The sequence below is a fragment of the Dipodomys ordii genome, unplaced genomic scaffold (assembly GCF_000151885.1).
Source record: "Dipodomys ordii isolate 6190 unplaced genomic scaffold, Dord_2.0 Scaffold57, whole genome shotgun sequence".
Taxonomy (NCBI): domain Eukaryota; kingdom Metazoa; phylum Chordata; class Mammalia; order Rodentia; family Heteromyidae; genus Dipodomys; species Dipodomys ordii.
The window spans coordinates 9469225-9482980 of NW_012267273.1; the positions used below are offsets into that span (position 1 = coordinate 9469225).

Consider the following 13756-nt stretch of genomic DNA (forward strand, 5'->3'; position numbering starts at 1 on the left):
ACTATTATAAGTTACTCTTATATGTTGATTTTTGTACCCTACATCTTTGATCAAAGTTTTTGTTAATGCCAATAGGTTTTTAAAAATATTTTCAAGGTTTCTACATGAGATACTTTTTAAATTTTTTATTTTGGTTTCTTCTTGGGCCCAATGATCATAAAAAGTTCATTATTTAATTTCTATATGTTTGTGAAATTTTCCAATTTCCTTCTGTTGTGTATTTCTAATTATACTGTATTATTTTTATGAAATATACTTGGAATGATTTGTCTTATTGTGTGTATATGATTGTGTTCAATCATATTATGTATGTATATGACAGAGAGAGAGAGAGAGAGAGAGAGAGACCTAGAAAGTGAGCTATTCTTGGAGAATGTTTTATATACTTTTGGATAAAAATTTTATAGTATGTCTGTTAGATCATTGTCTATAGTATTTTTTTAGTTTTGTTATTTTCTTTTTGAATTTCTGTCTGGATAATCTATTTATTATTATAAGTGGTGTATTAAAGTTTTTATTAGTGTATTGTCTTTATTAGTGTATTGTAGTTTTTCAACACAAACTTATCAAGTGTCTATGCATTTTGGATATATATATATATATATTTATATATGTATGTAAGTATACACACATATATAGTTGTTGTGCCTTCCTACTGAGTTGACTCTTCATCATTATGTATCTTATAAATCACTGAATCATATACTCAATCCATTCAGCCACTCTTTAATCAATGGGTTTGATTCATTTACATTTAAATTAATTATGTTTAAGATGTGAACTTAGGCTAAACATTTGGGGGTGATGGTTTAGTGGTCCACTTTCAAAAGATACAGAGGCTCATATTTGCTAATATGTGACTCTACTATTTAGCTGATCAACTTCATTCTATGTCAAAGCCTTTATCGCAAATCAGTAAATGAGCTGCCCTGCGTTTTTTGAGCCATTCTGCCAAATTAAGCAAACCAAGGGAGGCATAGTTGGAAATCCAATTCACAGCAAATCAATCCAATGTGGATGAGAACCTACTGCTGGCAGTTGGGGAAGTCCAGTAAGACTAAGCCATTACCCGGTGAGATCTAATGTTTTTGTAGGTAGTTTCATAATTTTTTCATAATTTAAAGGAGACACAGCTAGGTGCCATTGGAGAATTGTGTGAGTATAAAGAAAGAAACCTTCCAGCGGAAACAGACATATGTAATCTTTTGTAGAAAGAAGGAACAAGTGACTTTTGCCTATAAATGAGCGTATTTCACCCCATGATGAAATGCCTGTGCTCAGCTGGACCCTTATGCCATGATATTCAGGAGAAGAGTTTCAGTCTGTCTGTGGTCTGCAGCTCTCATGGTGGGAACAGCTTTGTCTTGCTCTTCTGCACCTTACGTCCGAGCCTCATTTCCAACACAACAATAGATTCCAAACCCTGTCCTTCACCACACAGCCTACATTTATTTCTAATTTTAAAAAAACTAAAAGCCAGAACAGAATCTGACAAATAAGTTGTTAATTCTCAGAGAATTTCTGGTATATATTTATTTCTGAATAATAGAAATACTTAAGTTCATATAGGAAATTTAATTTACCCAGTAAAATTGCTTTGAAACTCAAGACTAACATAGAAAATTCTTTTAGATACATTTGGTAAATAAAGATAGAAATCCTTGAGCCACTGGATCGCAGAGTAACAAGTGAAACTCCATTAAAAGCTAGAAAAGTCAGTCAAAATGTTGAAAGACACAAAGTATCTTGGACATGATAAGTTATACAGGACTGTAGACATTCACACAGTGAGACCAAAGAAGGATATTTTTAGGAAAGAATCACAAAAGCTCAATAGCTTTGTGCATATGTCATATAAAATGATGTTTATTGAATTGAACTCCAGGATAGTAACAAGAGGGATTTTTTCCTTCGTTGCTGTTTTTGTTTTCTATTACTTTTGTCCTGTTTGTTCATTTATCTGTCTTTGGGAGGGTAAGAGGGGGGTACAGAAATGGTAGGACAATGGGCGAATAAATGTAGCAGTGATACTCATTAGACACTATGCTGAAAATGAATTATATACCTTGTGGGGGAGGGGAATTGGAAGGGAAAAACTGGGAGAAAACAAGGGAAGAGGAGACACTGATCAAAAAGAAATACACTCATTACCTGACTTAATTAACTGTAACTCCTCTGTGTATCACCTTTACAATAACAATAAAAATAAAATAAAAGATATTTTTATAAAAAGGAGTGACTTGCTGTTAGAACTGAGATAAGCCCACAAAATATTTTGATCTGGTATCAGTTGGTCAGTAACAGGGAAATTCTTTTCAGCTAGAGCTGCTTTCTCAAAGCCTAGAATTGAGAACAATGCATGACTACTGATTATTTGTGGTTAATGAATATAAAATTTAATGTTCTTGGGATGGGAGACCAAAAATAATAAAATCATGGAAACTCAGCATAATTTTTAACATGGACATAACCATTCTGTATCTGGATTTGTGAAAGGGTATTAAAACAGAAAGAGGCATTGACGATGCTGCTGCTTCCCAGGGTGAGGAGGTGGTGACCATGCACAAGCCGTAGAGTTGAAATCTTGGCATTTACATCAGTTCTTACTATTCTTGAGATTTGCAGATGATTTCATCTGCAAAGTGAATTTCTTCACTTGCAAAGTGGGCATAATTATATGTTTTCCTACCTTGCAAAATCAACTGAGCTTGGCTCAGGTTTGGTATTCATTTATTCACCACTTAAACAATAGCTTTGAAGTTATTCTCCTGTACTATTTCCTTAGATCACACAAATTAGGACTGTGTTCACTATCTGGGCAGACCTAAGAAACACGCTGACTTTTGGTAAGTTATCAAACCTCTTTTCTCATTTCAAACCAAGAAAGCCAATAGCTACCTGTCATTTTTTTTAAGGTGATTGTGATCGTGGATAGAAAGTCATAAATAACATGCTTAACATGCTATTATTTTATCAAGAAGGCACAAACAAAAGGAGTCCGTATTTAGAGGTATGATCAGACTATCTCTCTCTTTTTTTTTTTTTTGTCGGACTTGAACTCTGGGCCTGGGCGCTATCCCTCAGCTCTTCAGATCAAGGCTAGTGCTCTACCGCTTTAGCCACAGCGCCACTTCCGGTTTTCGAGTGGTTTATTGGAGATAAGAGTCTCACGGACTTTCCTTGCCTGGGCTGGCTTTGAACCTCGATCCTCAGATCTCAGCCTCCTGACTAGCTAGGATTATAGGCATGAGCCACTGGCGCCTGACTTTGATCAGACTATCTCTTTGATAAACGAACTTCTAAAGCAGTCTTTAAAGAATGAGTGACTGTGGGAGAAAGTTCATGCAGATAAGGTGAGGGAACAACACTAGGAGTCAGAAGGTTAGGTTTAATTGTCTGCAGTGCTTTTCATTCCTATAGGAACTAAGTGGTAGTGTTTATGTGGTATGGATGGACTCAAGCTCATCTGCTGTTGTGCTACACAGAAGGGTCATTTGGTGGCTAGTTTCCTCTCCTAGAATTTCTCAATTGTGAGCTCTTACCTGACATTAATTACTTTATTGTGGGACTACCTTTGTGTATGTGTGTGTATCTATTATATATGCATATATACATATATAATAAACACACACACATATATCACTCCTTGAGAGCTGACATGGAATTTGCTTTGTATATGAATTCCTAACTAGCATAGGACATGGTACATAGTCAGTATTCAATAAATATATACATATGGAACAAACACAATAAGCAGTATAGTTGAGTTCAGGACAAATCATAAAATGGAGAGATGTAGGGAATGACAGACTTTGGTGAGTGCCAGACAGGATTTCATAAGCAGTAAAATCCAGAGAGTTAGGGTCAGGGTCTTTGTGTTATCCTTCCCAAGTGCCAATATTTTATTTTGTGCAAAATGATGTGTTCCAGTAGTCACTCAGGATCTAGAAAATTTAGCTGTTTACCTTTGAAGCTGAAGAATGTGTTTTCCTACAGCTGCTGATTTATTAGTGTTAGTATAGTTATACAAACCTTTTCTGTCTGGGCTAAGTAACAGCTTAAGCTGGAAGAAATGCATTTCTAAACTCAAAGCTAGAACACATAGTGTAAGTGTGCTTAAGAGAATAACAGAATGACATATTTGACATGGCAAACCATCTTGGAAAATTCCTGTAACCTCTAGCTGCAATTAGGATAGCCTGTTACTTCTTTGTGCTTAGAGACTATGTAAATTCCTCAGAAATCCATAGGTTATGACCCAGGGCTGACCAGAGTGGGTTGGAAAGGGGAAGAAAAACAGTACATGGGAAATTTTCATGCCTCTGAATAAGTAAAAGAAAAGCCAAGCCTTCTTTCCAGTGAAATAACACAGTGTGAAGTTCCAGAAGGAGAGGAAATAAAAATTAGGGAAGGAAAGAAGGACAAAAGCTCAGTGTTGATTGCAACTATGGATGCCTGCTGGGCTCCTTTCTAATTTTGTGAACTTGAGATCATCCTCAACTCTTTGAGTCTTGGTTTCTCAATAGAAAAATGGAGCAAAAACTAATTTCCTGAAAGTTATGTATGTGAAATACCTCGTATAGTATCCACAAAGAACATAAGCAAGTTAAGTTTTGAATAAGTAACAACTTCTATTATAGAACTAAAAAATCAATACCAGAAAGAAACCAAAGGCGAGAACAAGAGGAAGACTGGAGATGGAAATAAAGGATTAATGTCTAGCACATAAGCAAACTACCAAGTGGTAATTTGGGTTACCAGAGCCAGACTCAGAGAAGAGAAATTGGACATAGGAAGGTGATGTGATCACACAGGCAGAATGACTAAAACAAACAGGCAGATGTGAGACATCATGAAATACTAAAACAAGATAATTATAGCAAAATAAACCAAGAGCAGTCCTCCACAAATATACATAAAAGCATCATTTCAGATGCTAGTCAAGAGCTCCAGACTTTACAAAAACAGAAATAACAGATGGCCCTTCCATCTCAACCTATGATAAGAACAAGGAATTCAATAGGAGCTTTGTATGTAAGTTTGATAACAAACATATGTATTCTCCTTCATTCTTCTGTTTTTCTTTACCACTAGATCTATTATTGTTAACTTCTAATGAAAAGTATTTATAAAGGAAAATAAGCCAGGTGCGAAAAGCTCTCCTAGCTACTCAGGAGACTGAGACTGGAGGATCATTCATTGTATGAAACGAGCCTGGACAGAAAAGTCCTGTGAAACTTTTTAATTACTAAAATGCTGCAAGTGGAGCTGTGGTTCAAATGGTAGAATGTTAGCCATGAGCAAAAAAAAAAAAATCCCTCAGGGACAGAGCCTAGGCCTTGAGCTCAAACTCTAGGATCAGCACAAAGAAAAGAAGAATTTTCTTTATATAAATGCAATATTATTTAACTTCCATCATTATTTATCCTTCTTCCCTTTCTTTCTCTCCCTCCAAACAGTCCCATGATTTAAATCATGTTTTTTTTCTCTCTGTGTCTCTTTCTCTGTCCCTCTGTCTCTCTCCCTCTCTCTTTTTCCCCACATACATTCTGTATATTTCTTTTAGGTCTATATTCTGCATATGAAAAAAATGACCTTGTCTTTCTGAACTTGTGTTCCTTAACTTAACGTAGTGATATTCAGTTTCATCCATTTTTTTTCTGAAAGTGATACATATCCTTTTTCTGTATGGCTGAGTAATACTTCATTGTGTATGTTTACCACATTTTCTTTATCTACTCATCAGTTGTAGGGTACCTGGGATGCTTCTATAGATTGGATACTATGAACAATAAGTGTGTACATGTAAATGTTTGATGTGTACCCTTTTGAATACATGTCCAAGGGTGGTATCACGTGATGGCATGGTAATTCTCTTTTATACACTTATACATAGTGTGGATCTTCAATGCAGAGTACACAGACTTATGCAAAGTCTGAATTCTGCTACTTCTAGTCTTGAGAAGATGCTATGACACAGAGCTTGTCATCAGAGACTGCAGAGACTGGCAAAGGTGTTCCTGGGCTAAAGCCACTCTCCATGCACAAAGCTCTGCTAACTTTCTTGTTTATTTTAAATATTTTTTATTAAGTACGTAACTTAATGGAATCAAGTAATTCTGCTTTTCACATATACCTACTTCATTTAATAATTCATCAAACACTTGATTCTGCTGACTTTCTTTTGCTGATACGACTGGGTGACTGTGCCAAGTCTTTTACATTTCTGAATTTCAGATTTTTTTAAGTATAAAATAAACATTTTTTCATCCTACCTCCCCATCTCATCAATTTATAACATCTCATCAACTTATGATGATAATCAAGTGAAATAAAGTAGGTCAAAATGAAACAAGGATAAATATCACAGTCCTTGAATAGACTTAGGCTAATGGGGCCAAAATATCTCAAGCAGACATCTGGTCAACCAGTTTAAGTTCACAATATGAGGCAATGAGATGATGTTGCATGTACTCAGGACACAGGGAACTTTCTGGAAGGAAGGGGAAATGGGATAGAAACGATAACACATTTTCACTCTCCCTCTTGGTAATACTGAAAGTAGTACCTTCTTTCTCTGATTAAGCTCTAATGAGTCATAGAAGAGTAATATAAGAGGAAGGAAACTGCTCTGGATGGAGATCTGAGAATGCAGTTTTATTTTACAGGTTACAAAGCCACTTTTTATAGTTCATGTGTGTTTTTTTTAATTTGACATTGCCTTTCTGGGTTATAGAATATCAAGGTATCCCTAAATGTTGCAAATGAGAAAAAAGAGGATGAGGTAGGTATTTGAGCTGCTTAAGGTCATAGGGAGAAAGAACCTAACCTACAAGTTGAGTGACTCCAGCCACATGGCACTGAGTCAAGTTGAATAACATGAAAGTTGTACATAAAAAAATGCCCTCCACCAAGCCCTATTACTTGTGCACCATTTTTAGATGTCTGCACTTAGAGTTCAAAGAGCCACCGGTTTCATTTTTATCAAACTATAGCATCTGGATCATTGATTTCTTTTTAGCATTTGTTTGTCATGAGGAGCTAGAATCTGAATAAATGCTTTCATTTGGAGTTCAATTGCGTTTATTCGCATCTGCAGACCGCTGATTAATAAAAATAGAAAGCTCTTCATACAAGCTAAAAAAAATATGCTGTTTGACTTCCTGTACTTATAGTTAGTCATTCTATAAGACTAGACAAGGAAGGCACACAATCCCCAAATGTTATTAAACCTTTTTAGAGGAACAAAATATGGAAGGAAGTGCATGAGATTAGCCTCTTAGCACACTCACCCCCTAAAGGGAAACAGAAATACCATTAGAGTGAAAAGTCACAACAGCTACTTGCCATAAAATTATCAGGAAGAATCCATTTATTTTCTGTCTCTTTTCTTTTATGGTTAGCAAATTGGCTGAGATGTTCAGAGACAAAGAACCTGACAGGTATCTGACCTACTTACCCAGAAAAGGAGCACAGTCAGAGTCAAGGAAATTAAACTCACAACACAGCTTTGAAGGAGATGGAGGAGATGATTACATTCTTACTCTTGGGGAGTTCTGAGCTTATTGATGGTCCCAATAGTCTCTGATCTACTGGGGTGACAGCCTTATTATATCTCTGACTGTACTTTCATCACACAGAATGACACCAGGGTGTTGGGGGAATGCTGTCTGCTGGTGGTATAGCTAGAACCCACAGTTATTTTAGTTTGTGTTCTTGGCCTAAATCTTCCCAGGAATTTAGGAAGAGGGTAGTAACTGATCATTTTCATATTGTGAATTTTTTTCCAAAGTTAAAATAACAAATCTTTGTTTTTCTAATGCTGTTCTCAGAGACAATTCCCTTAAGTGCTCTATACAATGAATCTAAAAAAAAAGTAGAGACATAGTTTTGGTGGAATCACAACACTCTAGAGAAATGTCATCCAACCTGGCTCAATGTTAGATGTGGTTTAATGGAGGTGAAGGTAGTTTCTTTGGGAAACCCCTTTGTACAAAGGGGTTTCAATTCAACAAATCAGATTAAGAGTACAATGTATCTTCATCGAAGTCACTCCTTCTATCCTTCCCATCCACATGCCAATTCTTTTAAAAAAATAGTTGGTGTTATCTAAATAAAATAGAGGAAGCTCAATAAAGGGAGTTTCTCTGCTCAAGACCTTTAATACCTGAGAAAGTAAGGTGTGTTCAGAGCTCTCTGGGAAAGTTGCTTATGCTTGGCTGGTTTATAGAATTTCATGTATGGTGCTGAGAATGCAGGATGCTATTCACTGGGGTTGTGAATTTCTGAGTGAATTTTGAGGAGATCCATAGTAGAATAGCCACAATATCATTATCAATTCATTTAAAACAATGATATTGTGCCATTTGTAAGGAAATAGGAACACTTAGGAAAAAATTCTATTAAATGAAGTAAGTCAAGCCCAGAGAAACACTAGTTGCATGTTTTGCCTCATTTGTGGTAGCTAGAATGTGCCTATAAATCTACCAGTAAATACACTGGGTGATAATCAAGGGGCTACAAATGAAGGAACAGAAGTGCAATAAACTCTATGGGAAGCACAAATAGTGTGACTCTTTTTAAAGACTAAGTCAAAGCCCAAGGAAAGAAGTACCAGGAAATGGATGTTTCAAGATGGGAGGGTGGGGACAAGGGGAAAGGAGAATGAAGAAGGAAGGAGTTAGAATGCAGGGAAGAATTCATTATATGTACCACAGAATAGAGTAATACAAGGGCATGGGTGGGTGGAAAGGAAGTGAAGATGTTGAAGTCGTGACAGATCAAGATGCATGGTACACATAAGTTGTTTTTTAGATTGGGAGGTAAGATTGGGAGGGGTGGGTGAGAATGTTGAAAGAGGTGACATGGATCGAGCTGCACTGTATTCATAAACTACTTTGGTGAATGGCAACTCCTATGTAAAACTACTTAATAATAATAAAAATGCTGTTTCAAAATGTAAATAAAAGGTTAATTGTAGAAATAAAAAATTACTAGTAAAATAAATTTTTAAAAAAGATTTGAAATGACTAGCTCAGGGAAATTCAGGAAATACTTGAGTGAATCTGTGTTTTGCTATTAACAATAACTGGGTGAGTCTAAATACATGGGCATGTATTATTGAGTCAGTTGGTGGGAAAGGATACCCATTCATGTACAAATAGTTCTGGCTCCTGGGTCTGAAACTTATGAGGGCTACCAACAATAAACAGCCAGCATATTTTAAACAGAAGAAAAATATGATCGGCCATACTACATTATTTTCCTTCTTGTTACAAAAAGCTGTTGAGCATTGTATGTGTTGCTCTTCCTATGAGATTTGGGGCTTCAGTGATGGACGATGTTTTGCCAAGGTGAACTGAAAATGGTACTGTGCAGTTGGTAACATGGGAAACTTAGCATGAGAGGTTTGCCAGTTCTTCATATCCAGGTAAAGAGTAAAGCAACAGCCAAACACTGACTACCATAATATTCAAGAGAGAATGGAATCTTGTATAACACATATGGATTAACAACCATCAAAATATAATAATAGGTAGACCTCACTCTCCTTCAATCAAAACAATCTTCCTCTCAGTCAGTGAACACTATTCCTCTGCTGTCTTCAGGGAGAATTTAAGAAAAATAAGCCATATGCACAATTCTCTTGGTGATGCTTATTTTAAAATATGAATGGCTGATAATCTTCTAACACCATATTTTACATTCAGAGGAGTGAGTTGCTCACCCAAAAGGATATCCAGCTAGGAAAATTATCACCACAAGAGGAGAGAAATTCTATTTTCAAGATGCACCATTTTATCTGAGCCAAAATGCACTAACATATAGTAGCTACATAATATCAACTTTAAGAACATCTATTATTATGAAATACATACGTTAATGTTGGTAGAACACGAATTTTCTTTACGATAAAACTATCCACACTAGGAACCATACAGAATCATTATCCAGATGTGTAACTTTAAGTGAATAGTTAGACCTCTGTGGACCTCAGTTTCTTCTTTGACATGGAATGGAGTCGTGAAGATGACTGGGTTTATTTCTTATATGTGATATGGATGATCATAGGGGCAATTTGGCTGAGAGACCTGGACAGGCAAATAGGTACCCCAGTTGCTGTCCCATCAGAGACTGACATCCCAGCTGAAGTAAAACTTTGCAGAGGGAGGAAGAATAAGTACCCATGCTAGCCATGTGAGAATGTTTGTAAAGTCAGCTCCAGTGCCTACATTTTACTGAACATGGGTTTTTATTCTCTTTATTTTCTACCCACTCATTGCCATTCAAAATGTTAGAGAAACTCAAAGAGGTTAGGGCTTTAGTTACTAAATGAAGAAGCAGTCAAAATAAATGTTCAGTGAAAAGAAATAAGGGAACATCAATCTCCACACATCCTCATTCATTAAAACCTCCGGGGCTCTAATTCCTGTTTAAGTGTTTTTTATGTTTTCCAAGAATTCTGCTTAGAAGCAAAGAGGCTTCAGGCATTTAGCAGCACAAATTGAGGCGGGCATCTATTTCTCACCTGTCACATGTTGTTCCTTCCTGTGGCAATGACAGGCACCACTTCTTGAGCGTGGGCATCCTTGCCCTGTTGGCTTACTATCATCAGCTGCAAACCTCCTTTATGGGAGCAAGGGGGAAATGTGACTTCAATAGCAGAGTCCTTGTTGGCCATGAGGTCTAGCTGCCAAAGGCTGAGCATAGACTGCCTTCTCATAGGCTTTGCTTTTTTATTTTTTATTTTTAAATTATATTTTCATTATCTTTAAGTAGTTTTCCAAAGGGGTTACAATTCAACATGTCTATTTATGAAAACAATGTATCTTGATCAATATCACCACTTCCATTGTACTTCCATCCCTCCTAATCATGCCCCTCTCCTCAGTTTTTCTAGTTTCCTAGGACATACATTGAATATTGTGACATCTATTATTGTTTAAACAAGCTGAAGTATAAGAAGGCAGGATTTGACCAAAGAGAAAATGAGAAGAATATTTGCCGGATGAGACTAAATCAAATGTTGAGTAAATTGGACTCACTTAAAAGCTACCTGAAAAAGTTAATGTATTTTTAAGATGATTTATTATAGGAAAATTATTTTTTCAAGACACCAATGATTCAGAAATTATTAACTTAGTTATTCTTTGGAGATCTTATGGTTTGGAGAGTTTGGCTATCCTGACTTGGACACATAATAGAACTGGGTTCCAACTTTGAACCAACTTCCTGCAAGTTCTCTGCTGTAGTGAACCAAACAGGAATTTGAGAAGCAACCTGATTTACAAGCTCTGTTCTATCACTAATTTTCATATTGATCTTGAGAATATCACACTTATTCTTGGGGAGAGAGAGAAGAAGTCTGTTCCAATAATACTTCTGGGTGGAAACTCTCAAAAGCTCATCCAAGATCATTGAAATGAAGAGGAGAGAAGGTTGAAATGATTCTGCATGGGGAATAGGAATGAAAATTAAAATACTTGTCAAAGACTAAGAAAGATCCTCGTGAATGTCCGTGTTGAATTTTCTTTGTCTCTCTGCTCTATCTTGGCTCCTCTCCCCTCTTCCATTCCTTCTCCCTTGCCTTTCCCTATCTTCCTCTCCTCTACTTCCACCCTCCTATGTTCTACTCTCTTCTCTTTTCTCTCTTTCTCTTCTGTCTCCTCTCTTCTCTCTCTTTCTTTCCACATGGATTCCAATTATTACTTATTTCTATAATCTGATCCTATATGGGCTTTTTATTCTTTGTATACAAGCTTTCTCCCCTAGTTCCAATCCTCTTCATTATGTGACCCTAATACTCTACATAAACTATCTTAGCATAAATTTTAAGGTCCTAGCTTCTTATAGTGACACCTGGATTTCATATTTTTAACCAGTGCAGGAAAAAAAGAAAGCACTGCATTCATCAAATATTGTAGAATTCAATGAATATGATGTACACAGTCAATTTCTAATGGTGATAGCCCCTAAATCAGTAAGTGATTGCCATTGGTACTTGAGAGACAGGAGTCACCGGAGCATAGGAAAACAGGGCACTTTGCATTTTGTTCTGAGTTTTGCATATTAGGATGGGTTATAGTGGACACTAACTGACAAGGACCGCTCCATTGATCAAGGGCTCCTCTGCCATTAGAAACCTGGTGAGCAAACAAATCTTTCTCAAGGAAGAATGCATAAAAGAATGCTCAGGAGTCAAAAATGACACATATGAGGCTATTACAGGCATATATATTTAATATGACATTGTGATTATGGCTACAGATATATATATATGTATATATATGGTGATTTATTTACCAAGAAACAAGAGTTGTTCATAAAATAATGGGTTTAAAAAACAGAAGATAAACACAATTGTTCCAGAAGTTAAAGCTTATAGGTATAATGATGACAAAATGGCTTGCTCAACCTTTTACTTCTACTCCATTCTCCTGACTTTATCTCCTGATGTTGATTTTCAAATTGCAGTATTTAAAAAAATCCTCAAACTTTATTTCCCTCATATCCAGGCACTATATGACATAAAATGAAGTTTTGCAAACATTATGCTTGTTACTCATCTCTGGTAACACGTTTCTCAGCGTTTTCCTTTTTTTGTCTGCATTGGCCTGTATATTTTCTTAGACAGGAAGTTAAATGCTTTTAATGTATTCACTATCACGTAACGTTGATTAGACTCAACTATTTTAAATATTTCCTGTTACAGAGAAAAAAGGAAAGTACAGGGGATATGTGGGGAGGAGAATATCACTAATGAGAGAGTAAGTAACTTGCCATAGGTTTAGTCAAATAGATATGTATAAGGTTGTATTATAGTTTTTCTACTAGAAAATATAAGATTATTTTTAACCTATGGGCTGAAGATAGTACTCCAAATATTATCATGCTATGATATGAATTTCTATTCAAAGTCTCAGATGTCTTCTAAATGGAAAGAGTTGAACCTTCAGTTCCAGAATTGTTTTGGGAAAAGCATTTCTTTGGATAGCAATTGCTTTGGTTTGACAGATGATTTGTTAAAAAAAAGAAAAAAAAGTATATTTAACATAAGAAGCTGTTGGTAAGTTGTTAACTAAAGAGCTTTGCCCTAAGCAAATGTTAACTGTGTGCTTTTAACATCAATAATAAGTCGGAGTGGTCTCATAGATCAAGATATACCAAAACCTTATATCCAAAACCAACTTAAAGTTGTCTTGCTCTTAGGTTTGAATGATTAAATATTTTAGAAACTGGGCTCTCTACTCATTGCTTTCTGGCACATACAAGTCAAATGGTATTAGGAGATTCTCCACATGTTTTTTCTTCTAGTTAAAGTTCTCTAGGGTGTTAAAATGGGCTTTCTGGTATAGCTGCATGGTGGGTAAAGAAATGCTTCCCTGCAATGATAGAAAATGACAGCAACAAGCAGTTGGATTTTTAGTTAAAGTGAGCTTCTCTTAAATCTTTCTTAGCCAGTGGACTAATTTCACAAGTCTGGGTACTTCTTTACAACTTCCTTCTTCTGCTCTCTTGTCTTTTATCTCATGACCCATCCTTTCCCAAACAATCAAGATTCTCAAGGAATAGGGAAAATGGCTTACTAATGGGAATAGTTTCAGGAGTAAAGGTCATTTAGCTTAAATATAACTAGCCTTTCAGATGATCCTCAAATCATAAAATTTGTGATGGAATGTATAAGTATCAGAGGAGGAAGAAGGGAAGGATGGAGGGCTCTTCACATGACCCACCACTGCTTTTTAACAAAACATGA

The 13756-nt window shown here is 36.0% G+C and overlaps 1 long non-coding RNA gene across 1 annotated transcript; it reads left to right on the top strand.

The window, feature by feature from the left end:
• The first annotated feature begins 580 nt into the window (after positions 1 to 580).
• Positions 581 to 12606, top strand: LOC105989677. Its single transcript, XR_001175254.1, has 2 exons — positions 581 to 613; positions 12268 to 12606. It is a non-coding gene; the product is annotated as an uncharacterized LOC105989677 (long non-coding RNA).
• The last annotated feature ends 1150 nt before the right edge of the window (positions 12607 to 13756 follow it).